General features: G+C 47.8%; 1 protein-coding gene across 1 annotated transcript in view; it reads right to left on the bottom strand.

The window, feature by feature from the left end:
- Positions 1-24,292, bottom strand: part of FAM110A (family with sequence similarity 110 member A) — a 28,796-nt gene extending 4,504 nt beyond the window's left edge. The window contains exon 1 of the mRNA XM_028735524.2: positions 24,156-24,292. The gene's annotated coding sequence lies outside the window, so the exon portion shown is untranslated. The remainder of the gene's footprint in view (positions 1-24,155) is intronic.
- Positions 24,293-25,091: the final 799 nt, after the last annotated feature.

Raw genomic sequence — 25,091 nt, 5'->3', positions numbered from 1 at the left:
TCTCCCCAAAGACCAGATGAAGGAACAGATGATCAGCCACAGCTTTTCCACAGGGGAAAGGAGGGGGGGGATTGTTGCAGGAATTTATGTATAGGTTGGGGGTGGGGTTTGCCCCTCCAGCAGATATCCTGCACATGCAGCCCACTACCAAAATCAGCACAATCGCTTTTGTGACTTTTGTGATTTGTCCCCACAAAACACTTCATCGCAGTTTCTTCCTAGCTATTCAAAGGGCCTCTGCTGCACAATACCAAACGTAAGAATTCACTGATCAATGTCTCTATGTACTGGCTCATTGGGAAAACTTCAGAAATTCATATAGACACGTGAGCTCAGCTGCTCAGCAGCCCCTCTGCCTGAGTGATAATTCCTGGCATCCTGATACCTGAGTGCCAGACAGGTAGCCATTCCAGAAATAACAAACCCAGATGAAGACAAAAGGGTGTGATTAACTTGGCTGGGAAACAGGGAAATGTAAATATCTCTTTTGTTACACTTGATGGGTGTTTGGTGGAGGGCAAGGAGAACCATGGGGCAGGGTCCAGGATGCTCAGATTACGGCCACTAGACCTCCCCTTTCATGATGTAACTGGGATGTATGAATGATGTAGTTGGGGGGGGGTAACATGGGGATTAGCAGCTAATAAAAGTTGGGGTCTTCTTTTGTTCTGGGCTTCCATTTTGTTTCACCTGGTGGCAGGTGGGAGTCCTATCGCGACAGTCTTCAATAAAGACCAAGCCTACTGGTTGCTGTTTTGCTCTGGTATTCCTGGCTGGTGTCCTTGTTTTTTGTCCAAGGGAGCCCTCAGATTTCTCCATTAACAGGATAAATAACACCCCACGTGGGGAGTGGGGCAGCATCTCCCAGACCCTCACGCAGCGATGGCACGCTCCCTGCTAAGTACACAAGACAAGCACGGCTGCAGGAACAGGCCGGAGGGCCACTGAGAGCCCAGCAACCTGTTCTTCCAGTGGCCAGACAGATCCTTGCAGTCCAAAATCCCAGGCATCTCCAGGGAGGTCTAGGAGAGACCCTGGTCCTGGAGGGCTGCTGCCAGCCAGTGTGGACAATACTGAACTACAGGGGCGAAAGGTCTTATTCATTATAAGGAAGCTCCCCAGCGTCCCTATGTTCCAAACAGCTGGTGGGCACCAGTTTGGGGAAGCTTGCTTTAGAACAAAGAGGGGAACGGGGAAGAATTGAAAACCACCTATTTTCTGGGTGATGCTAGACCAGGGGTCAGCAAACTTTTTCAGCAGGGGGCCAGTCCACTGCCCTCAGACCTTGTGGGGGGCCGGACTATATTTTTTGGGAGGAAATGAATGAATTCCTATGCCCTACAAATAACCAAGAGATGCATTTTAAATAAAAGGACACATTCTACTCATGTAAAAACATGCTGATTCCTGGACCATCTGCGGGCCAGATTGAGAAGGCGATTGGGCTGGATCCGGCCCCCGGGCCTTAGGTTGCCTACCCATGTGCTAGACAATCCTCTCTTGGCTACCCACCTCCCTTCAAATCGGGATTTTGATTTTGTTACGTGGCTATACAGGTACAGTACAGATCTGTCTCGTTTTCTGTATTCATATTCATGAATATATTCATCCTGAATTGTGGCTGGGGTGGCATGATAGGGGGGAAAAATCAATTCACAACATCAATTCTTGGGAGCTACAGCTGCCCTCCCAAAGGGCACACTCTGTTTAATGCTGTAAGATTACAGAACAATTTTTGCATAAAAAAATCCAGTGTTTGAGAGAACAGGCGAGCGCAGGGTTGCAGGCAATTATGGACCAGGAAGAAGAAAGAGAAGATGATTTTCTACCCACAGGGTGGCAGGAAGTCCCAAAGGCTCCCCCCCCCCCCCCGTTCTGTCATATGTGATAGTGAATCGCACACACAAAAGCATCGCCCAGACCTGGAGCCTTTCTTAACCCAAAGCGACTTCTGCCTTCTCCTCCCTCTCCCCGCCCCCAATCCTCGCAAGAGAGGCATTTTAAACAGTTTGCAACTGCTCTGGGTACCTCATTAGCCAGAAGGATTAGCAGCAGGGGTTGCTCAAATGTCTGGCAAGGGGGAAGAGAGGCTCATCAAAAGCTCAGGAAATGGCTGGTAGGCAGTGCTGGGCTCTCCCCATATGAGGGAGTGGGGTGTCTGCTGATCTGTCCACCCCCGCACCCCGCACGAGCTGACAAAAAAACCCACGAACGGCAATTAAGAGGGAGCTTCCATAAGGCCAAAAGATATCTGGCCATTGCTGCAAAAGAGGTTGTAGAACACAATGCAGATACCCTCTACATAACCCCAAAGAATTTGGCTTTTTATTTTTAAGAGAATGGTGCTACTCCTCATGGTCACACCGTTTCCACTTTCCCCCAACAGTATTTTTTTTTTAATAAACAAAACGCCATGTACCCAAGGACAAGTTGTAGTATTGTGTGACAATGAGATGCAATACGTCCTATGGTTGCTGGGGTGCCCTCCCAGGGGAAAACAGGAGCTTGCCAACAAAGGTCCGTATAGTAAAAGCTATGGTTTTCCCAGTAGTGATGTATGGAAGTGAGAGCTGGACCATAAAGAAGGCTGGTCGCCAAAGAATTGATGCTTTTGAATTATGGTGCTGGAGGAGACTCTTGAGAGTCCCATGGACTGCAAGAAGATCAAACCTCTCCATTCCTAAGGAAATCAGCCCTGAGTGCTCACTGGAAGGACAGATCCTGAAGCTGAGGCTCCAAGACTTTGGCCACCTCATGAGAAGAGAAGACTCAGGGAAAGACCCTGATGCTGGGAAAGATGGAGGGCACAAGGAGAAGGGGACGACAGAGGACGAGATGGTGGGACAGTGTTCTCGAAGCTACCAGCATGAGTTTGACCAAACTGCAGGAGGCAGTGGAAGACAGGAGTGCCTGGCGTGCTCTGGTCCAGGGGGTCATGAAGAGTCGGACACGACTAAATGACTAAACAACAACAACAACAACAACAACAACAACAACAACAACCACCCTTACAGGAACAATCAAACCTATAAGAACTACACTTTCAGATCAGTCCAAGAATCCGTGCGACCCAACGTTTGGCTTCCCACAGTGGCCACGAGCAGATGCTACCAAGGAGAGCACAAGGAGCGCAGGGAGGGAACAACTTCCCCCCTGTTATTTGCTCCCTAGCTATTGTTATCCAGATAGACTGCCTGTGAGCCAGGAGGTTCCATTCCATTGTGATGTTTTCATTCCCTTGTGCTTCTACCCTGCCCTTTCCCCAACGTGCTCAATACATGCTTCTCTCCCGCTTTTATCCTCACAACAGCCCTGTAAAGTAGGCCAGTTGAAGGAGAGAGTGGCTGGCCAAAGACCACCCAGTGAGCTTCATATCTCAAGGAGGATTTGAACTCGGGCCTGGTCTGAAACCCGGCTATTTCCAAAGTGGATGGCGCTACCCCCTTCTTAGTGGCAGGGTTAAATAAGGGGTAGCAAGAGGGCAATGGGGTGCTGGAGGTGTCAATGATTTCAGACTTTGAGATGCTAGTATCACCAGATCAGGTTCATGAGAAAACCATAGAATCATAGAAGGGACCCCAGGGATCATCCAGACCAACCCACTGCAATGTAAGAATCTCAGCTAAAGCATCCATGACAGATGCCCACCCAACCTTTCAAGCCCTAAATGGCCTCAGCCCAGCATCCCTGAAGGAATCTCGCCACCCCCATCGTTCAGCCCGGACACTGAGGTCCAGCTCTGAGGGCTTTCTGGTGGTTCCCTCACTGTGAGAAGCCAAGTTACAGGGAACCAGGCAGAGGGCCTTCTTGGTAGTGGCACCTGCCCTGTGGAACACCCTCCCATCAGATATCAACTATCAGACTTTTAGAAGGCATCTGAAGGCAGCCCTGTTTAGGGAAGTTTTTACTGTTTGAAGTTTTATTCTGCTATTAGTGTTCTGTTGGAAGCTGCCCAGAGTGTCTGGGGAAACCCAGCCAGATGGGAAGGTGTACAATTATTATTATTATTATTATTATTATTATTATTATTATTATTATTATTATTATTAATTACCTCTGCTTAAAAACCTCCAAGGAAGGAGAACTCATCACCTCCCGAGGGAGTCTGTTCCACTGTCAAACAGCTCTTCCTGTTTGGTTAAATTGATTAAACTAAATAGTTTTAACTGGATTTTGAATAAATGCGCAATTGATGTGCAACTGTTCCGAATTTTATTGTGTTATTGTCTTCTTTAGTAGGTCATGCCAACAGCTCTTTTGAATAACGCTTTTTAGGTAGGACAGGGGACAGTGGGGCGAGTTTATGGAACAAACCAAAGTAGCAGTGGCCTGAAAGAGTTAGCGAACCACCGGTCTAACCACCACATCGCACTGGCTCCTCTAAGGGCGAGTGGCAGACAGTCCATCAAACTGCCTGCCGTGCATCTAGCTCAGGGGTCAGCAAACTTTTTCAGCAGGGGGCCGGTCCACTGTCCCTCAGACCTTGTGGGGGGCCAGACTATATTCTGAAGGGGGGGGGATGAACAAATTCCTATGCCCCACAAATAACCCAGAGATGCACTTTAAATAAAAGCACACATTCTACTCATGTAAAAACATGCTGATTCCCAGACCGTACGCGGGCAGGATTGAGAAGGCGATAGGGCCATATCCGGCCCCCGGGCCTTAGCTTGCCTACCCATGATCTAGCTCATTTTGATAACATCTCCACCCAAAGGCATTTTGGAGAGGGAGCCCCAAAGCAAACTAGGTAGTTGCTGGGAGAGCCAGGATTTTGTGCTGCTGTTAAGCCTTATTTAAGTCTGGTTTAGCAAGCCTCTTCGGAGAATATTTCAGGCCTTCAACAACGGGCTTTCTTCCCCCACTCCACCAGAAGCCACGTCTTATCTCATGTCCAGGAAAGGATCTGTGCAACTCTATCGGTGAGTAACACTTTGGGAAATTCTGACAGCACCCGTCACGGTGGAGTGGGGGTGATGGCACACTGTGAATTTTCAGCTTTCCATAGAAGGAAGGATCATAGAATTGTAGAGTTGGAAGGGAACCAGAAAGTCATCCCTGCAATAAAAGAATCCAAAGAAAAGAGAAGGGATTCAAGACACACACACACACCCCACTATCCTCTTTTGAGGCTCACCTGTCTATTCAACAAACAGGAAAATTTAAGGACGTTGAACAGGGCACAGCCCGTAGCAGCGGCAGGAATCCATGAACATGAAGAGATTAGAGAATGTGTGGCCTTGGGTTATCGATCCTTTGGCGGGACGTTTTCAGCTATCTGATGGAGCGTCTCCACCCCCATCGTTCAGCCCGGACACTGAGGTCCAGCGCTGAGGGCCTTCTTGCGGTTCCCTCACTGGAGAAGCCAAGTTACAGGGAACCAGGCAGAGGGCCTTCTCGGTGGTGGCGCCCGCCCTGTGGAACGCCCTCCCAGCAGATGTCAAAGAGAAGAACAACTACCAGACATTTAGAAGACATCTGAAGGCAGCCCTGTTCAGGGACGCTTTTAATGTTTACTGTATTATTGGAAACCCACAAGCAAGATTCGAACACAAGACTCCTCTCCCTGCCCTCCTGCTGTTTCCAGTGACTGATTTTCAGAAGCATTACTGATTCTGACCATGGAAGCAAAGTATAACCATTGAGGCTGGAGCCCACTGATATTTTTCAGCAAGATGCCTTGCGAGGGTTTTTGGCGGTTCCCTCACTGCAAGAAACGAAGTTACAGGGAACCAGGCAGAGGGCCTTCTCGGTGGTGGCACCCAATGTGTGGAACGCCCTCCCAGCAGATGTCAAGGCAATAAACAACTATTTTATTTTTAAAAGACAACTGAAGGAAAGTTTTTAATGTCTGATGCTGTATTGTAAGCTGCCCAGAGTGGCTGGGGAAACCCAGCCAGATGGGTGGTGTATAAATAAATTATTATTATTATTCATTAAGCCAGACTTTTCCAGACAACAATTCCAGGTTCCCTCATTTAATATGGCACTTGTGCCTGGCCTGTTTGTAGCAATACTCTCAGACTGAAGATTCGCCACTGCAACATCCGGTTTCCCACAGCCGTCAGTCACATGGCGCTGGGAACCCCACGTGAAGAATGTGAGAACATCAGAACAGCCCCTCTGGATCAGGCCAAAGGTCCGTTCTGAGTCAGCTTCCTGTTCTCACAGTGGCCCGACCAGAGGCCTGTGGGAAGACCGCAAGCAGGACATTGGGGGATTCTTATATAAAAAAAATGTTTTTAAACCCTCAAAGTTGCTTACAAATAGCTAAAGTAATAAAATCAAGAAAAATCTGCAACCCTGCTTTAAAATACGCAAAAGTTAAAATACTAAAATGTATTAAAACCACTTCCCCTTTCTCAACATCTGGGTTGGCGTGTCTAAACAAGAATGTTTTTAGCAGGCACTGAAAAGAGTAGAGTCGTACCTTGGATCTCAAACGCCTTGGCTCCCAAACAAATCGGCTCCTGAAAGATCGAAACCCGGAAGTGAGTGTTCCAGTTTTCGAATGATTTTCAGAAGCTGAACGTCCTGTTCCGGGAGTCGAACGGACTCCCAGAACGCATTCTGTTCAAGAATCAAGGTACAACTGTACAGTGAAGGCGGTCAGTTGCTTCTCAATAGGCAGGGATTTTGTAGGCGCTGGCCTCTGAAGGAGAACTATTTGGAAATGATTTACAGATGGTATTTAACTCTGGGGAGGTCCCAACTAAAGTAGAATGGCAACTGGTGGAATATGCACAGCTTGCGGATCTAACTTGTAGAATAAGAGAACAAGAAGAACATTTGTTTAAAGAAGATTGGAAAAATGTTTACTGTATATATGGGGAGGAACTGTGTACACTTGAAAACATTGGCAGCATTAAGATCATAGAATCATAGAATCATAGAATCATAGAGTTGGAAGAGACCACAAGGGCCATCGAGTCCAACCCCCTGCCAAGCAGGAAACACCATCAGAGCACTCCTGACATATGGTTGTCAAGCCTCTGCTTAAAGACCTCCAAAGAAGGAGACTCCACCACACTCCTTGGCAGCAAATTCCACTGTCGAACAGCTCTTACTGTCAGGAAGTTCTTCCTAATGTTTAGGTGGAATCTTCTTTCTTGTAGTTTGGATCCATTGCTCCGTGTCCGCTTCTCTGGAGCAGCAGAAAACAGCCTTTCTCCCTCCTCTATGTGACATCCTTTTATATATTTGAACATGGCTATCATATCACCCCTTAACCTCCTCTTCTCCAGGCTAAACATGCCCAGATAGATAAATTCAACAGTGATAAATTCAACAGTGTGAATAAGTTCTGCTGGAAGTAATAATGGAATAGTTTAGTTTATATAAAATATGCAAGGATTTATGCTACGCAAAATGAACCATGGAAAGAGAAGAAGGGAAGTCGCTGATATTTTAAGGTTGTCTAAATGAATCACTGCAGATGGTGACAGCAGCCACGAAATTAAAAGACGCCTGCTTCTTGGGAGAAGGGCAATGACAGGCCTAGACAGCATCTTGAGAAGTAGAGTCGTCACCTTGCCGACAAAGGTCCATATAGTTAAAGCTATGGTTTTCCCAGTAGTGATGTATGGAAGTGAGAGCTGGACCATAAAGAAGGCTGATCGCCGAAGAATGGATGCTTTTGAATTATGGTGCTGGAAGAGACTCTTGAGAGTCCCATGGACTGCAGGAAGCTCAAACGCATCCATTCTTAAGGAAATCGGCCCTGAGTGCTCACTGGAAGGACAGATCGTGAAGCTGAGGCTCCAGTACTTTGGCCACCTCATGAGAAGAGAAGACTCCCTGGAGAAGACACTGATGCTGGGAAAGATGGAGGGCACAAGGAGAAGGGGACGACAGAGGACGAGATCGTTGGATAGTGTTTTCGAGGTTACCAGCATGAGTTTGACCAAACTGCGGGAAGTAGTGGAGGACAGAGGTGCCTGGCGTGCTCTGGTCCATGGGGTCACGAAGAGTCGGACACGACTAAACGACTAAACAACAACAACAAAATGAATATTCTAAATTGTAAAACAGAAAATTTAATAAAAAACACACACACAGTGTAGGCACTGCCACACCAAATGGTCGATTCCTTACAAATGTAGAATGGGCACTATGTGGCACCTATAGTAGTGTCAGTTCCACCAATCAAACCACTAGCAAGAAATCAGTCTTTTAGTGGACAGCGTCTCCACTTTGGAACTCCCTGCCTGTTGACATGACGCAGGTGCCCTCCCTTTACTATTTTCAATACCTGCTTAAAACACTTTTGTTTAGGCGGGCCTATCCGGACATGCAAAAGGTGGCATGCGTTTGAGTCTCTTTTTAACTTGCTTTTGCTTTTAATTATATTTGGGGTGTTTTTATTGCACTTGTTTTCAACTGCCTTTCATTGATAAACTTAATGGGTGTGGTTTTGCAAACTGCCCGGCGGCGTTATTGCAACATTTCCAAACATGAAATGAAATAAACAAATCTGCCACCGAAGGCAGTTGCCTCACTCTGCCTAATGGTGCAGCCGGATGGCCCTGCTCAGGCGGATATTGTTCCGGCACATGGGAGTATATTATAACTAATAGCCATGGATAGCTACTAATTTGTCAAATCCCCTGTGGAAAAGAACAGTGGGGAACAGCCTGTAAGCAAAATGAAAAGGTGAAGAGAGGAAGAAGAGGGAAGAAACGAATTGAAGTTTGTAGCAGCTGCTTCTAGGAGCCAGAGCATTTCAGCTGGAGAAGATTTGGGGGTGCAATCCTAATCCTGTTTGGCTGGGAGCAACTGCTACCAAAGGCAAGAGGAGTTATTTCTGGGTAGACATTGTTAGGATGGTGCTGTTCAGGGCCGGATTTAGGTTGGATGTGGCCCTCCGCTACTGAAGGTCATGGGGCCTTTTATATGTCCAGCTGTCCTTTGTCAACAACAAATTGTCACTGTTTTTTGTCTTGAATATATGCTACATGGTAATTTATGGACCTAATAGGTATCTAAATCCATTTACACGTAACAAAGAGGAGCCTACACAACACAAAACACTGTTGCTGTATGTAGGTTTTATTTGTTTTTTATCTTATATTTTGGAAACGTACATCCATTTTTTCCCTTTAAATTTTCTGGGGGGCCCCCAAGAGAGTGGGGCCCTAAGCTATACAGTGGTACCTCTGGTTGCAAACGTGATCCGTTCCGGAGGCCCATTCACAACCTGAACAGAAAGATCAGGCTTTGCTTTTTTCCAAAATCCTGGTGTGGTCTCGGTCTTTTCCTGACTGGTATGGAACCTTCAATCGCACTCCTTCCGGGGTCCCGGTCCTCCTTCTGAGGCAGGGACCCCTTGGGGAGGCAATTAATTCTTTATTTCAAACGCAACCCGCGTCTGCGCGGGTCGCGATTCGCCGCTTCCGCGCATGTGCGTGACGTCATTTTGTGCGCCGAAACCCGGAAGCAACCCGTTCCGTTACTTCCGGGTCGCCGCGGGACGCAACCTGAAAATGCGTAACCTGAAGCAAATGTAACATGAGGTATGACTGTAGCTTGTTTAGCTTATACATAAATCCAGCACTGGTGCTGTTAGACCGGAAAACATAGCACGTTTTTTATACTGAGTCAGTCAGTATTGTCTTCACTGACTGGCAGCAGCTTTAGATGCCCTTGGGGATTTAACTTGGATGCTCAAGGGGCCTTACTCGGGTCTAAAAAGGTTAGACTCAGACTGTTTCCCCCACCCCACTGCCATAAAGATCACTTATCTTGGGCCCATCATTCCCTTCCTCTCCGCCTAACCAGCCTCGCAGGGTTGTTGTGAGGAAACCAGCCTTGAGTGCCTGCCAACCCCGGAGTGCCTTGGAGGAAAGCGGAGATAAACAGGTGATCAAATAATAGTAGTGCACAAAGTATAATAACTACATGGCTCAGGTGTGCAGGTCTGAGTAGCATGGGTTGGCTCGTCATTGTAATAACCTTGGAGGTGGTGACACCAATTCTTTGCGCTGTTCTCTGCATTGTTTATGAATCAGCGCCTGGGCAATAGAATAGAACCACACTGCAGGTGTGTCGCTAGGAGCAGTCCTAAGGAGCATGGGTCTCAAATCTTTTTCCAAGTCACCCAAGTTTTGGGGAGTAATTAATTCAGAGCCTAGGACTTGCCGATCAGAAGGCTGACGGTTCGAATCCCCGTGAAGAGGGTGAGCTCCCATTGCTCAGTCCCTGCTCCTGCCAACCTAGCAGTTCGAAAGCACATCGAAGTGCAAGTAGATAAACAGGTACCGCTCTGGCAGGAAGGTAAATGGCATTTCCGTGCGCTACTCTGGTTCGCCAGAAGCGGCTTAGTCATGCTGGCTACATGACCCGGAAGCTGTACGCCGGCTCCCTCGGCCAATAAAGCGAGATGAGAGCCACAACCCCAGAGTCGGTCACGACTGGACCTAATTGTCAGGGGTCTCTTTACCTTTACCTAATTCAGGGGGAAATGAACTGGGGGGTGGTTAGTGGGTAAGAAATTGATTTTTTGCGGAGGGTGGGTAAATTAATTTTAGCTGGTTTTATCTACAGATGATTAGGGGGAAATGAACGGGGAGAACTGAAGGAGAATGTAATTTACTTCAAAGAGGAGCTCCTAGGGAAATTCATTGGGGTATATATGCTAAGGGGAACGGATTTTGGGCAATCTGGAGTGGGGCACAAATTAACTGAGGAAATTTTCCCTGGGAGATCTGGATGGGGAATTAGCAGGCTTTCCGTGATTCATTTAAAGATATGTGATCCTAACCTCAACAACCTGGGAGCAAGTCCCACTGAATTCAACAGGACTTACTTCTGAGTAGATATAACTGAGTAGATACTTCTGAAATTGGACTGAAAACCTGCATCTATACCCAGAGGTTTACACTTGCAAACTATATGCAAATCTGTGCCTGTTGCCCAAATCTTTTAAGTATCTGGCAACACCCCTGCGGTATAGTCCCATCCCAACCTGCTGCTTGCAAGTTGCTTGGAAAGGGTGGTGGAGCAAAGGTGTTCCTTGCGTCCAAAAGCAAGGATTTCCCCGGAATCCATCAATTAATTACAGTATTGCAAAAAAAACAACACCACCCCAAACCCTGCAGTTTAGTAAGAGGTTGAATATACCTCTCCTGTCAGCCTGGGATACAGTCTTAAGATTGCAACAGGAGAAGAATGTCTACGTGTCATCCCAAGGGTGTTTGGAACGTGGGAGGCTGAAACTATCCTGCCCTCTGGGTTTGGGAAGAAACATGTCGGCAGGCCAGGCTCCTCAAGACTCAACCATCAAACTGACAACAGGCATTTGCAAGGTCATGCTATGCCACCAGCAATTCGCACAACCATCTGTTTTTTTATAATAATAATAATAATAATAATAATAATAATAATAGATTTATTACAGTGGTACCTCAGGTTACATACGCTTCAGGCTACATACGCTTCAGGTTACATACGCTTCTCCGCTAACCCAGAAATAGTGCTTCAGGTTAAGAACTTTGCTTCAGGATGAGAACAGAAATCGTGCTCCAGCGGTGCGGCGGCAGCAGGAGGCCCCCATTAGCTAAAGTGGTGATTCAGGTTAAGAACAGTTTCAGGTTAAGTACAGACCTCCGGAACGAATTAAGTACTTAACCCGAGGTACCACTGTATTTATACCCCGCCCATCTGGCTGGGCTTCCCCAGCCACTCTGGGCGGCTTCCAACAAAGTATTAAAATACAGTAATGCATCAAACATTAAAAGTTTCCCTAAACAGGGCTGCCTTCAGATGTCTTCTAAAAGTCTGGTAGTTGTTTTTCTCTTTGACATCTGGTGGGAGGGCATTCCACAGGGCGGGTGCCACCACTGAGAAGGCCCTCTGCCTGGTTCCCTGTAACTTGGCTTCTCGCAGTGAGGGAACCGCCAGAAGACCCTTGGCGCTGGACCTCAGCGTCCGGGCAGAACGATGGGGGTGGAGACACTCCTTCAAGTATACTGGACCGAGGCCATTTAGGGCTTTCAAGGTCAGCACCAACACTTTGAATTGTGCTCGGAAACGTACTGGGAGCCAGTGTAGGTCTTTCAAGACCGGTGTTATGTGGTCTCAGATGAATGAGCCTGACCTCCGGGAAGCTGCCATATACTGAGTCAGACCAACAGTCCAACAAGCTCAGTATTGTCTACACTGACCGGCAGAGGCTCTCTAGGGTTTCAGGCAGGGGACAAGGCCAGCCCTAATCTGGAGCGGCCATTGGGGGTTGAACCTGAGACCTTCTGCAGGCAAAGCAGATGTATCTGACTTCTGCTGAGTCAGACCCATCTAGATCAATACTGTCTGCACTGACTGGTAGCAGACCTCCACGGTTTCCAGACAAGGGACTTTTCCAGTTTCAATCATTCTCACAATAATCCATGATAAACTGGTCACACCTGGCGGCTGGGGGAGGTCTTAGTCAGGCTCAGCTGGCCTGTGGTTTCTGACAGCTCACTAGGCACGGTCTTTCTATTTCCACACCCAGGACTAGCAACTTGAAGCAGAGGAGGAAAAACTGCTATTCCCAGGAAGGTGAACTCTAGGCCCAAAACCACATGTGGGATAGACACAGTTGTGTGTCTTCGTTTCTCAATTTGAACCTTTTCCCATGGGCCTGTATGTAATAAATAATAATAATAATAATAATAATAATAATAATAATAATAATAATTTATACCCCACCCTCCCCAACCAGAGCTGGGCTCAGGGCAGCTAACACCAATAAAATCACAGTAAAAACATAATTGGGGGGGGACCAATTTAAAATACAATTAAAATGCAATTTATAATGCAGCCTCATTTTAAAAGTAGCCCATAGATCAAAACCATAAGGGGAGGGAAACATAAGGGTCAGACTGACTCAAAACCAAAGGCCAGGAGAAACAGCTCTGTCTTGCAGGCCCTGCGGAAAGATGTCAAGTCCCGCAGGGCCCTAGTCTCTTGTTACAGAGCGTTCCACCAGATCGGGGCCAGTACTGAAAAGGCCCTAGTTGAGACCAATCGAACCCCCTTGCGACTTGGGACCTCCAAAGTGTTGTCATTTGTGGACCTTAAGGTCCTCCGCGGGGCATACCAGGAGAGGCGGTCCCGTAGGTTCGTGGGTCCTATATATTGCAACATAGAAAGCTGTCTATTGTATGAAGCTACTGGCTGTGTGTTCTGATTCTTTGGGTGGTTCCTGATGGGGTGAAAGTGAATTAAATCGGGGTGGGGGTTAAATATGGCTTGGCATTTTGATGACAAGTGCCGTATTTTTTGCTCTATAAGACGCACCAGACCACAAGACACACCTAGTTTTTGGAGGAGGAAAACAAGGGAAAAAATATTCTGAATCTCAGAAGCCAGAACAGCAAGAGGGATTGCTGCGCAGTGAAAGTAGCAATCCCTCTTGCTGTTCTGGCTTCTGGGATAGCTGCGCAGCCTGCATTCGCTCCATAAGACGCACACACATTTCCCCTTACTTTTTAGGAGGGAAAAGGTGAGTCTTATACAGTGGTACCTCGCAAGACGAATGCCTTGCAAGACGAAAAACTCGCTAGACGAAAGGGTTTTTTGTTTTTTGAGCTGCCTCGCAAGACGATTTTCCCTATGGGCTTGCTTCGCAAGATGGAAACGTCTTGCAAATTTGTTTCCTTTTTCTTAACACCGTTAATACAGTTGCGACTTGACTTCAAGGAGCAACTCATAGAACGCGGTGTGGTAGCCTTTTTTGAGGTTTTTAAAGACTTTGGTGATTTTTGAAGCTTTTCCAAAACTTTCCCAACACCGTGCTTCGCAAGACGACAAAAATCGCAAGACGACAAAACACGCGGAACAAATTAATTTTGTCTTGCGAGGCACCACTGTAGAGCAAAAAATACGGTATATTGCGTGGACAGACATTGCTAAAAGCAATGAAGGTTCGAGAAGTCCTGATCCCATAATAAACACCCACCTCAAAGCAGCCTCTGCATTCTACTAGGGTGGTGGGGTTTGGATGCTGAGATCCAGGTTCAAATGTTCGCTTAGCCATGAAGGTCAGGCAGATGCACCACTTCCTCAGACCAACCCCTACCTCACAGGATCAGTGTTGGGCTGAAATGAGAAGCTGACGGAAGAGTTCTGCAGAACAGCAAATCCTTCATCACATCCCAATGACAGCTTGCCAGAGTTCCTGAGGAGGAGCCACGCCACCTCTGGGGTTTAGGCATGTCCTAGGATGACTCAAGAGCCTAACCTGCACGGCGCCTGGCGAACCAAATATGGAAGAGGAAGTCCCAAATGGGGTGAGAAAAGGGAAACCACAGAAGCCAGATCCAAGCACAGGCTGTTCAGGAAAAGATTGAGCAACCAGCAAAGTACTGGAGAAGTCAGGACAAGAAATAATAATAATAATAATAATAATAATAATAATAATAATAGTAATAGTAATAATAATAATAATAATAATAATAATAATAATAATAATAATAATTTCTACCCCGCCCATCAGGCTGAGTTTCCCCAGCCACTCTGGGCAGCTTCCAACAAAACACTAAAATACAATAACCTATTAAACATTAAAAGCTTCCCTAGCTGCCGCATTCTGGATTAATTGCAGTTTCCGGGTCACCTTCAAAGGGAGCCCCACATAGAGCGCATTGCAGTAGCCCAAGCTTGAAAAGCACAGCTTCTGCTTCCTGTTCATTTACTCAAGCACATGTCCCACCCTGTCCCAGAGGCTCGAGGTGAACAGCAAAACATCTATTATGAAAACAGAAATTAAACCCATCCTATACCCTAGGAGGCTGCTCTAGGCTCCTTTGGAAAGAAGGACAGGATATCATTAATATCATGGGACGAATGACGAAAGTGGGGCCTGCAGTAAAGGGTGGACTTTGGGCTCTCCAATTCCAGCCGGGCTCTGTGGGACACGAAAATGTGGCACCTCCCGCCTTTTGCACTCCATTCCACAGCATTGTTGGGGTGTCCCTGGCAGTGTGGCCCTCCTTGAGGTCAAACCGGTCAAGCTACCCTGAAACCGCCTCTGCAAAGTGCTCCTGATCAGGGTTCCAGCCAGCCACATCAGGAAGCTCCATTCCATACTTCCACCCTCCTGGTTTTCCACCTCCCCTGCCTTCCCAACTATGAGACCCAATTTGCCAAGTCTGCTCGCTTATGTGTTTGCACAAAGTTTTGGGGAGGTTAGACACAGGTTTTTTGGGGGAACATCTGTTCTTATTTGTTTGCAGGGAGGTTATATGACAGGGCATCAAGCAAGCCTTATCCCAAACTTTGTATTATGCACACACATCCCTTTTAGCGGATTCTATCTATCATCTAGCTAGCTAGCTAGCTAGCTTTCCTTTCTTCCTTTATTTCTTCTGCAAATACTGGTGCTTTCCTGAGGCTGCTGATTCATAGAATCATAGAGTTGGAATAGACCACAAGGGCCATCGAGTCCAACCCCCTGCCAAGCAGGAAACACCATCAGAGCACTCCTGACATATGGTTGTCAAGCCTCTGCTTAAAGACCTCCAAAGAAGGAGACTCCACCACACTCCTTGGCAGCAAATTCCACTGTCGAACAGCTCTTACTGTCAGGAAGTTCTTCCTAATGTTTAGGTGGAATCTTCTTTCTTGTAGTTTGGATCCATTGCTCCGTGTCCGCTTCTCTGGAGCAGCAGAAAACAACCTTTCTCCCTCCTCTATATGACATCCTTTTATATATTTGAACATGGCTATCATATCACCCCTTAACCTCCTCTTCTCCAGGCTAAACATGCCCAGCTCCCTTAGCCGTTCCTCATAAGGCATCGTTTCCAGGCCTTTGACCATTTTGGTTGCCCTCCTCTGGACACGTTCCAGTTTGTCAGTGTCCTTCTTGAACTGTGGTGCCCAGAACTGGACACAGTAGTCCAGGTGAGGTCTGACCAGAGCAGAATATAGTGGCACTATTACTTCCCTTGATCTAGATGCTATACTCCTATTGATGCAGCCCAGAATTGCATTGGCTTTTTTAGCTGCCGCGTCACACTGTTGGCTCATGTCAAGTTTGTGGTCAACCAAGACTCCTAGATCCTTTCCTCTCTCTTGCTGCAGAAGCGGGGATGGCGAGGCTTACGAGTGACACACATTATTGCCTTTCTGCTTTTCTGAAACCAAAACAGTTCAAAAGCAAAACAGCAACTCCTAGTCTCCACCCAAAAAACCAGACAGGAGGAATTTCAAACCAAACAAACTTTTGTTATGCAGATTAAAAAATGCCGATGAAATTAATCACCTCTGTTTCAATCTGGGAACCGAAAAGCCTTCTGACCATAAGAGCTAATCACCAAATCATTTATTGGGTATGGAAATTCCACTGTTGGTGTTTTACAGCTCCTATTTTGGAAATGTGATGTTTGTTGGGGTTTTTTTGCCATTTTTTTTTTTAAATAAAAGCACAGAAGTCAGATGATCATCTGTCAGGAATTTTAAAGCTGTGTTTCCTAAATCACAGTGGGTTGGACTTGAATGTGTGGAGCAGAATTGGGGAGGGGGGTTCATTCACAAAGAGACCCCACTTGTGTGGCGTTATCGTGCTTCCCCTCCACAATATTGATCTCCCCCATACTCTTCCATCATAAAAAACCCCAAGTACCTAGTCCTCATGGTTGAACTATTTCTGTTGAGAAACACTAGTGAAATAGCCTGGCTCCCTTCGGTCCCAGGCAGGACTTGTGCAAGTTAATTATCACTTTCTTGAGCACGTTTGTTCTTCCCACCCATGGCATGAGCTCTTCCTGGGCTCCCCTGATAACAAGTTTAACTGGTTGAGAGGCCTTGAGGTGGAGGCTATTCTGGGCAGAGGACACACAAGAGAATTGGTTGTGGGGTGTTCGTCGCTGCGGAACTGAACCTTGCCGGGTTGTTCAGGGGAAGGAGAAAGGCGTGGTGAATTTTCCCCCCATTAATGGAATGCATTATTACTACGTCAACATGGCACTTTTTGGAGCAACATAGGCAGGATTTTTTAAAAAAAGGAGGCGGAAAAAGCAGTATCTGCCCCAAGGCGCTTCCAGTCTGAGGGCTGGGATGAGAGCCGAGGACAGAGAGAAAAGCAACGATAGCAACTATTCTGAGCAGATACGGTGGTGAGGTCTGAATATTCATTTCAGCTGGAGACAGAAGGGGCGGGTGCCCTTTGGGAGTGGAGTAGAGGAAGGCAGGGAGTCCATAGAGTGGGTGGAGCCACAGCCAATGAGAGGCAGAGCCAAGGAAGTAGTTTTGCCCCCGTCCTTGTCCCTGCCAAGTTCTACAAGCGTGGCCTGCCCGCTCGTGAGACAAAGCGAGGCAGTTGCCTCAGGCGGCAGCAAGAGCTGCTCAACGGAGGAACAGTCTCCCTTGGAAGGTGAAGGGCTCTCCTTCCACGGAGATTTTTAAGCAGAGATTGAATGGCCGTCTGTCATGGATGCTTTAGCTGAGATTCCTGCAATGCAGGGATTGGAAGACACAACCCCTTCCAACTCAATAATTCTATCCATTTCTTGCTCGTCACGGGGTTTGGGTTGGGTGTTCATCAGTACACAGATGACACCCAGCTCCACCTCTCTCTTAAATCAGAACCAGTGAAGGCGGTGAAGGTCCTGTGTGAGTGCCTGGAGGCGGTTGGAGGATGGATGGCGGCTAACAGATTGGGGTTGAATCCTGACAAGACAGAAGTACTGTTTTGGGGGGACAGGAGGTGGGCAGGGGTGGGGGACTCCCTGGTCCTGAATGGGGTAACTGTGCCCCTGAAAGACCAGGTGTGCAGCCTGGGAGTCATTTTGGACTCACAGTTGTCCATGGAGGCACAGGTCAATTCTGTATCCAAGGCAGCTATCTACCAGCTCCATCTGGTACACAGGCTGAGACCCTACCTGCCCAAAGACTGTCTTGCCAGAGTGGTGCATGCTCTGGTTATCTCCCGCTTGGACTACTGCAATGCGCTCTACCTGGGGCTACGTTTGAAGGTGACTCGGAAACTGCAATTAATCCAGAATGTGGCAGTTAGACTGGTGACTGGGAGAGGCCACTGGGACCACATAACATACTGGCTCCCAGTACGTTTCTGAGCACAATTCAAAGTGTTGGTGCTGACCTTTAAAGCCCTAGACGGCCTTGGTCCTGTATACCTGAAGAAGCGTCTCCACCCCCATCGCTCAGTCCAAACACTGAGGTCCATCTCTAAGGGCCTTCTGGCAGTTCCCTCATTGCGAGAAGTGAGGTTATAGGGACCCAGAAAGAGGGCCTTCTCAGTAGTGGTGTCCGCCCTGTGGAACGCCCTCCCTTCAAATGTGAAGGAAATAAGCAGCTATCTTATCTTTAAAAGACATCTGAAGGCAGCCCTGTTTAGGGAAGTTTTTAATATTTAATGCTGTATTGTTTTAACACTCAATTGGAAGCCGCCCAAAGCGGCTGGGGAAACTCAGCCAGATGGGTGGGGTATAAATAAATTATTATTATTATTATTATTATTATTATTATTATTATTATTATTCAAGTGACTGGCCCTCATGATCATCGGTAGAGGCTTCCTATCTTCTCCCCAGCTCCCCCCTGCCTTCAAGGCGCATCTCTTGCAATGTGTTTGCAGAGGCTCAGAGCAGAGCGACAGGAGCTGGGCGGGAAGATCTAATCTACAGAGGAGGCAGAGAAGAAGTTTCTGATGAGCCATTCCAGAGACACCTCTAAACTTTCCGCACCCTCAGCGCCTTTTGGGTGCAGCTTGCGTTTCTGTGCCTCCCACATCTTTTCCTTATTTTGCAAACACCGTGTCTTCAAACAGGGTGAGCCAAGGTGCTAAATAAATCCTGAAATTATAAGATGATTAAAAACAGCACGCACCGTTTAAATATAGACGCGGGGTTTGCAAAATAAGATGTCTGTGCAAATGTGGTCCCTGTGCTGAATCAAGGATTAAACTCCTAGTTCTCATTGGCACAGGGGAGATTCTGCCAAACGGTGTGTTCTAAAGACCGGTCCTTGCACCCAGGACGGGCTCCTTTGCCAACCTGGTGCCCTCTAGATGTTTTGGACTACAACACCCAGTCCTGGCTTGGGCTCATGGGAGTTGTAGTCCAAACCATCTGGAGGGCACCAGATTGGCAAAGGTGCCTGCCCTAGGTGCCAGGCATGAAGATACTCCAAGGAAGACGATTTGCCCAGAAAGCAGAGTCCCAAGCTACCACAAATCCGACTGCCGAATGGAGGTCCTTTGGCCTTCATTGTGTTTGACTACTCTGTGCTGGGCCTCATAATCTGACTGTCCGAGAGACGTCCTGACTCCTGTTCTTTTTCGTGCAAACAGAGAGGTATCATTCAAATTCGGTACCGGGAAATCGCAAACTGCTGCCTTCCAAACAAAGGCTGTTAATCAGTAACACTGATTCTTTTTTTAAGTGTTTGTCTCAGCATCCATTTCCTCGGTTTGAAAGCTCTTTTCTGATCTTGACTTGCATTTATTTGAATTTTTGAAATTGGGATGTCCTGGGAAGAAGCACCAATGTTCTAGATGGAGAAGACTCGAGCAAATGGACCGACAGCTTCGGTTATTAAATTCATGGGGAACAAATTCAGAGGTCTACCAATACCTATTAGCTATGAAAGTTCAAGACTTATTACACTGACTGCTTAAAGGCATTTTTGAATTATTATTTACTTGTTGAAAACTCTTGTTAATGTATTAAGGAAACTCCATGTGCAGAAGCAGTCTACCACTGGGAATAGGGTGCTGCAGGCAGACAAAAGGGGAAGGCTGTTGCCTTCATTTCCCTGCTTGTAAAGGTAAAGAAAAAGGGACCTCTGACAATTAAGTCCAGTCGTGAACGACTCTGGGGTTGCGGCGCTCATCTCGCTTTATTGGCCGAGGGAGCCGGCGTACAGCTTTTGAGTCATGTGGCCAGCATGACTAAACCACTTCTGGCGAACCAGAGCAGCGCATGAAAACGCCATTTACCTTCCCGCCGGAGTGGTACCTATTTATCTACTTGCACTTTGTTGTGCTTTCGAACCGCTAGGTTGGCAGGAGCAGGGACTGAGCAACGGGAGCTCACCCCGGCGCGGGGATTCGAACCGCTGACCTTCTGATCAGCGAGTCCTAGGCTCTGTGGTTTAACCCACAGTGCCTCCCACGTCCCTTCCCTGCTTGTATCCTTCCCTAAATACTTGGGAGTAGGGGTTAAGTCAGATCCCCGGAGTCCTCACAATGCATTCATTGAGCATTTGCCCTGCTTTGCTTGTAGGAAGGTTAGATGACGCTGTGTCTAAGCCAGCGTTATCCTGCACTTTCCAGTGTATCATTTTTCTTCGCTGCTAAAAAGCCTGATCCTCTGGGGGAATCGGGTTTGTTGTGCAAGCGCTCCAAACCAACCACAATTGCGCAAACCTGAATTTCCCAACGTGCGGCGGAATCTCACCCGAAAATACCAAGAAAGTCTGGAAGCTCCAGGGGGGCGCGTTGGGGGCTGTTTCAGGATGGAGGGAGAGAAGAGGCCTCCACACACCCAACTTTGCTATCAGATAGAAGAATGTTGGAACTAAAAAGAAAGAGAGGTCGTCACCTATTACATCAGGGAGGTTTTGGCTTCAAGGAGTATCTGGGAATGTTTGACCACAGTCAAATAATGGTGAGGAACGGCTCATATTTCGTCAGCCAACTGCCTGGAATTACTGCAAATAACAGGACGGGACACAGGCAATTCAGTTTTTGTTGGATTCACTAATTACAATGGGCCTAAGTGAGTCATGCCTGTTAATTTCAATGAGCCTACTCTGAGTATGAGTAATGCTGGATACAACCCATTAGCGCTAATTCTCCCTGCCTCGTGCTTAGGCTCCTTCTCATGGTTTTTAGGGGAAGGAACAAGATCTCAAAGGAAAGGATCACAGAATTGTAGAGTTGGAAGGGACCCAAGGGTCATCTAGTCCAACCCTCTGCCACGCAGGAATAATCAGAATCAGGGGTGGTAACACAGTTCACCAGCCTATTTTCACAGCTCTTTTTTTCTATTTTCTAGGCGCCCCGGACATCAGAACATAAGAAGCGCCTGCAGGATCAGGCCAATTGCATCCTGTTCGCACAGGAGCCGCCAACCAGATGCCTGTACGAAACATGCAAGCGGGATTTGAACACAAGACCGCGGAATACCAGCAACCAGAAACATTTCTGCCTCCAATCATGCAGGCAGGGCCTAGCCATGACTGATAGCCCTCTCCTCCATGAATCTGTCCAATCCAACCAACTAGGCTGGTGGTTATCATTGCCTGCTGTGGGAGGGAGTTCCACAGGTTAACGACACACTACGTGAAGAAGTCCTTTCTTTTATCTGCCCTGAATCTCCCAACTTTCAGCTTCCTTGCATGTCCAGGAATTCTAGTGTTGCGAGAGAAGGAGAAAAGCGTTTCTGTCCACTTTCTCCAAGACATCCTGCTTCACCCTGAAGCACAAGGCACAAACTGTCCCCTTACCCAGTGCCATAGCTACAGGGGAGGGCCAGCCGGGTTTTTTTTGCCCTGGGTGAAGAAAGGCGCCATTGAGGCTCCCAGCCTGTGTGTGCGCACACTAATAATAATAATAATAATAATAATAATAATAATAATAATAATTTATTATTTATACCCCACCCATCTGGCTGGGTTTCCCCAGCCACTCTGGGCAGCTTCCAACAGAATATTAAAATACAATAGTCTATTAAACATTAAAAGCTTCCCTAAAGAGGGCTGCCTTCAGATGTCTTCTAAAAGTCTGGTAGTTGTTCTTCTCTTTGACATCTGGTGGGAGGGCGTTCCACAGGGTGGGTGCCACCACTGAGAAGGCCCTCTGCCTGGTTCCCTGTAACCTCACTTCTTGCAGGGAGGGAACCACCAGAAGGCCCTCAGCGCTGGACCTCAGTGTCCGGGCAGAACTATGGGGGTGGAGACGCTCCTCCAGGTCTACTAGACCGAGTCCATTTAGGGCTTTAAAGGTCAGCACCAAATGCACGTGGGGGTTGCCCCTGCCCTGACCCACCAGGTGCCATCCTATGCCATTGAGACACTACTAGGCTCCACCCCAGTCTCAGTTGGCCCCACCCCTAAGGTCTTAGGCTCCGCTCACCACATCTCAGGTGAACTGGCAACCCTACACCTGCTCTGTGTGGGTTGACCATATTGTACTTCCTATTATATCTGCACTGTATGATTCTCTCCTAGATCAAGCCCACCCCAGCATGGTGTTCTGCATGTTGCCCCCTTTGAGAAAATCCCTTTGCAGGCTCCCCACTGCTGCTGCTCTAACTTCACAAGCCACCCGCCAGCAGTGCAATTCCATGCATGCTTACTCGGAAGTCGTCCCCACTGTTCTCAATGGGCCTACTACACCCTGAAAGTTTACGCTTGCAGCTTTGGTGTCATCACACAGCATCCAGTTCAACTATGGAACTCCTTGCCACAGGAGGCTGTGACAGCCAGTGAGATTGGGATGCTAGAGTAGATACGCCATTGGCCTGATCCGGCCGTCTTGTCTTATGCTCTTATATGGATTTGATAATAACAGTGTTGCTCAGCAATTATTCCTCTGTCCCACATCTGCCCGGCTTATCCTAATTATAGTGTGGCTCAAGAAAAGCACCTCTGAGGTGCATCATGCCAGAACTGCTGGCTTGTGTCGAACAACAACAACCACCTTTATAAAGCAATGTAGGTAACTTTAAACAGTGAGCCAAGTTACGCGGCCAAAACAAGCAAAGGTGCAAATGTTTCCTCCCTCAGGAGGTTCCTCTTTTAGAAACCTACAAGATCTATGGTGTGAAAGAGGAAACAACACACTTCTGGAATCAGTAATGCTCAATTACCGTATTTTTTGCTCTATAAGACTCACTTTTTCCCTCCTAAAATGTAAGGGGAAATGTGTGTGCGTCTTATGGAGCGAATGCAGGCTGCACAGCTATCTCAGAAGCCACAACAGCAAGAGGGATTGCTGCTTTCACTGCACAGTGATCCCTCTTGCTGTTCTGGCTTCTGAGATTCAGAATATCTTTTTTCTTGTTTTCCTCCTCCAAAAACTAGGTGCGTCTTGTGGTCTGGTGTGTCTTATAGAGCGAAAAATACGGTAATAAGCAAAACCTGCAGAGCCTCTCATATTCTTTGGACAAAGAAAGGAAACAAGCCCCCGTTTTTGGGATCCCTTGGCCAGCACCCCCCTAGCTAATGAACATTGCAAATTTGCGCCACTGCAGAATATATTTCCTTATTTACTGGGGAAAGTCCGTTTTTTAACTTTTTAATAGGTTTATTGCAGTAAACCACTGTGATTTAAAAAATAAATAAATCATACAGAGGTATACAAATATTTTTATACACAATAAATAAAACTCTGCTCACACATTCAAACACCACAGCATTTTATGCTTCAGAGTGTGTGCCTCTACACAACCTGCACTAGTAATAATGTCTGCAGGGTTTCATTAATCAGTCAAGCAAAATTTTTAGATCCGGTACCAAAGGGAAGACGGTGCTATTTCACCAGTTATATCGACTCAGAGGTGGTACAGAGAGGGACTCCTTTGCAGGTCAAAAAGGACACACTCTGGTGCCACAACACACGACCTCGCCTCGCGGGAAATAACCCTGGGAAATGTCTCTTCCTTTCTTCCAATATCCACCTTTGAGGCTTCCCCAGTCCACCATACATATCCGGCTGTTGTCCCTAAGTAAACCAAGCTGCGCGCCTTTGCTTTGGAAAATGAAAGCAATTAAAACAGAACAAAATAAGGCTAAAAGTCTACAGCTGCCCTAAACGAATCGAAGCCAGTTCCTTGCCTGGTCTCTCCTTCTGACCAGGGTCTCTTGGCCAGAGAGATCTTTCCCAGCCTGTTCACTGGAGGCGATGAATAGCGACCCTCCTACCGGCGGAGCGCACTCCACCACTAAAGAAAGCGCCTGCGCTATATCGGTTGAATTTCTGCCTGCCGCGCCGCAGCTGAAGCCCTGCGAGAGATGTACTTTTTGGGGGGTGGGGGCGCGGACTGAGGAAACGGGAGCCTTGCGCTACTCAAAAGAACCATCTGGCTTCGAGCCTCTTGGGACAGCTGCCCTTCCGGTCTCCTTCCCCTCCCCAGATTATACCTCGCTCTCAAAACTGATCAACCAGAGAGAGAGAAAGAGAGTCCTCCCAAGGGCTGGCATTTTACCTGTCCCAGGTGAGGCTCTTGGATTCCAGAGAACCGACCGACCGACCAGCCAGCCAGCCAGCCAGGAGCTTCCCAGTAACAAACTGCTCGCTTCGGTGCAGGCGCGCGTTAAACTTAGCCAGCTGACCTGATGGCTCAGGTAACCTCATTGCACAACTTCCTGTTTACACTCACCTGGGGAATTTCCCTTCCTGTTCTCTCTCTCTCTCTCTCTCTCTCTCTCTCTCTCTCTCTCTCTCTCTCTCTCTCTCTCTCTCTCTCTCCGCCTGAGAGCAGCAAGAAATCTGCGCATGGGGGAACCAACTGGCCGCCCCGTTCCCACGAGACAGTGCGCAAGGGGCGGCCCCACTTGGCGTAGCCAAGCTCTCCTGTGTCAGCGCCCTGCGGGGATGCGCGGCCCCCTGGGGTCAAAGGGGCTGGACTTTGGAGGAGGTTTCCCGGGATGGGGAGTGGGGGGAGGTCCCCGCCAGCTGATCTGCCGGGCGCGCCCGCCTCGTTCTCCAGCTGATGCGTTCAGACAAGCTGAACATTAAAAGACAGACGGCCTGACCCCCGCCTCTCCCCACCTCCGCCTCCTGCTCCCTCTTCGCCCTGGGCGGATTGCGAAGCGTGACCTAGAAAGAGAGAGGAGGAAGGCAGATCTCGGGCGCAGCAAGGAATGGCCCCTCCGACATCCATCCCCGGGGATCTGGGGAGAGACAGGCGTCCGGAAAGCCGGGCTGGCTAATGGGAAGCGTGCGCGACCTTTGCGCGCAGCGGAGCGAAAGATAAGCAGGTTGCAGCGTCCAGGAAAGGGGCGCCTAGTCAGCTCAGCTGATGAGTGCTATTATTATTATTTTATTTTATTTTATTTTATTTTATTTTTTATTTTATTTATTAAATTTGTCTTTTGCTTTTTCTTACCCAGGGCAACCCAAAGCGACTTCCAGCCAACCA

This window comes from Podarcis muralis, chromosome 5 (genome assembly GCF_964188315.1).
Source record: "Podarcis muralis chromosome 5, rPodMur119.hap1.1, whole genome shotgun sequence".
NCBI classification, from domain to species: Eukaryota; Metazoa; Chordata; class Lepidosauria; order Squamata; family Lacertidae; genus Podarcis; species Podarcis muralis.
The sequence above is the reverse complement of the archived record's forward strand: the minus strand, read 5'-3'. Positions and strand labels throughout refer to the sequence as shown.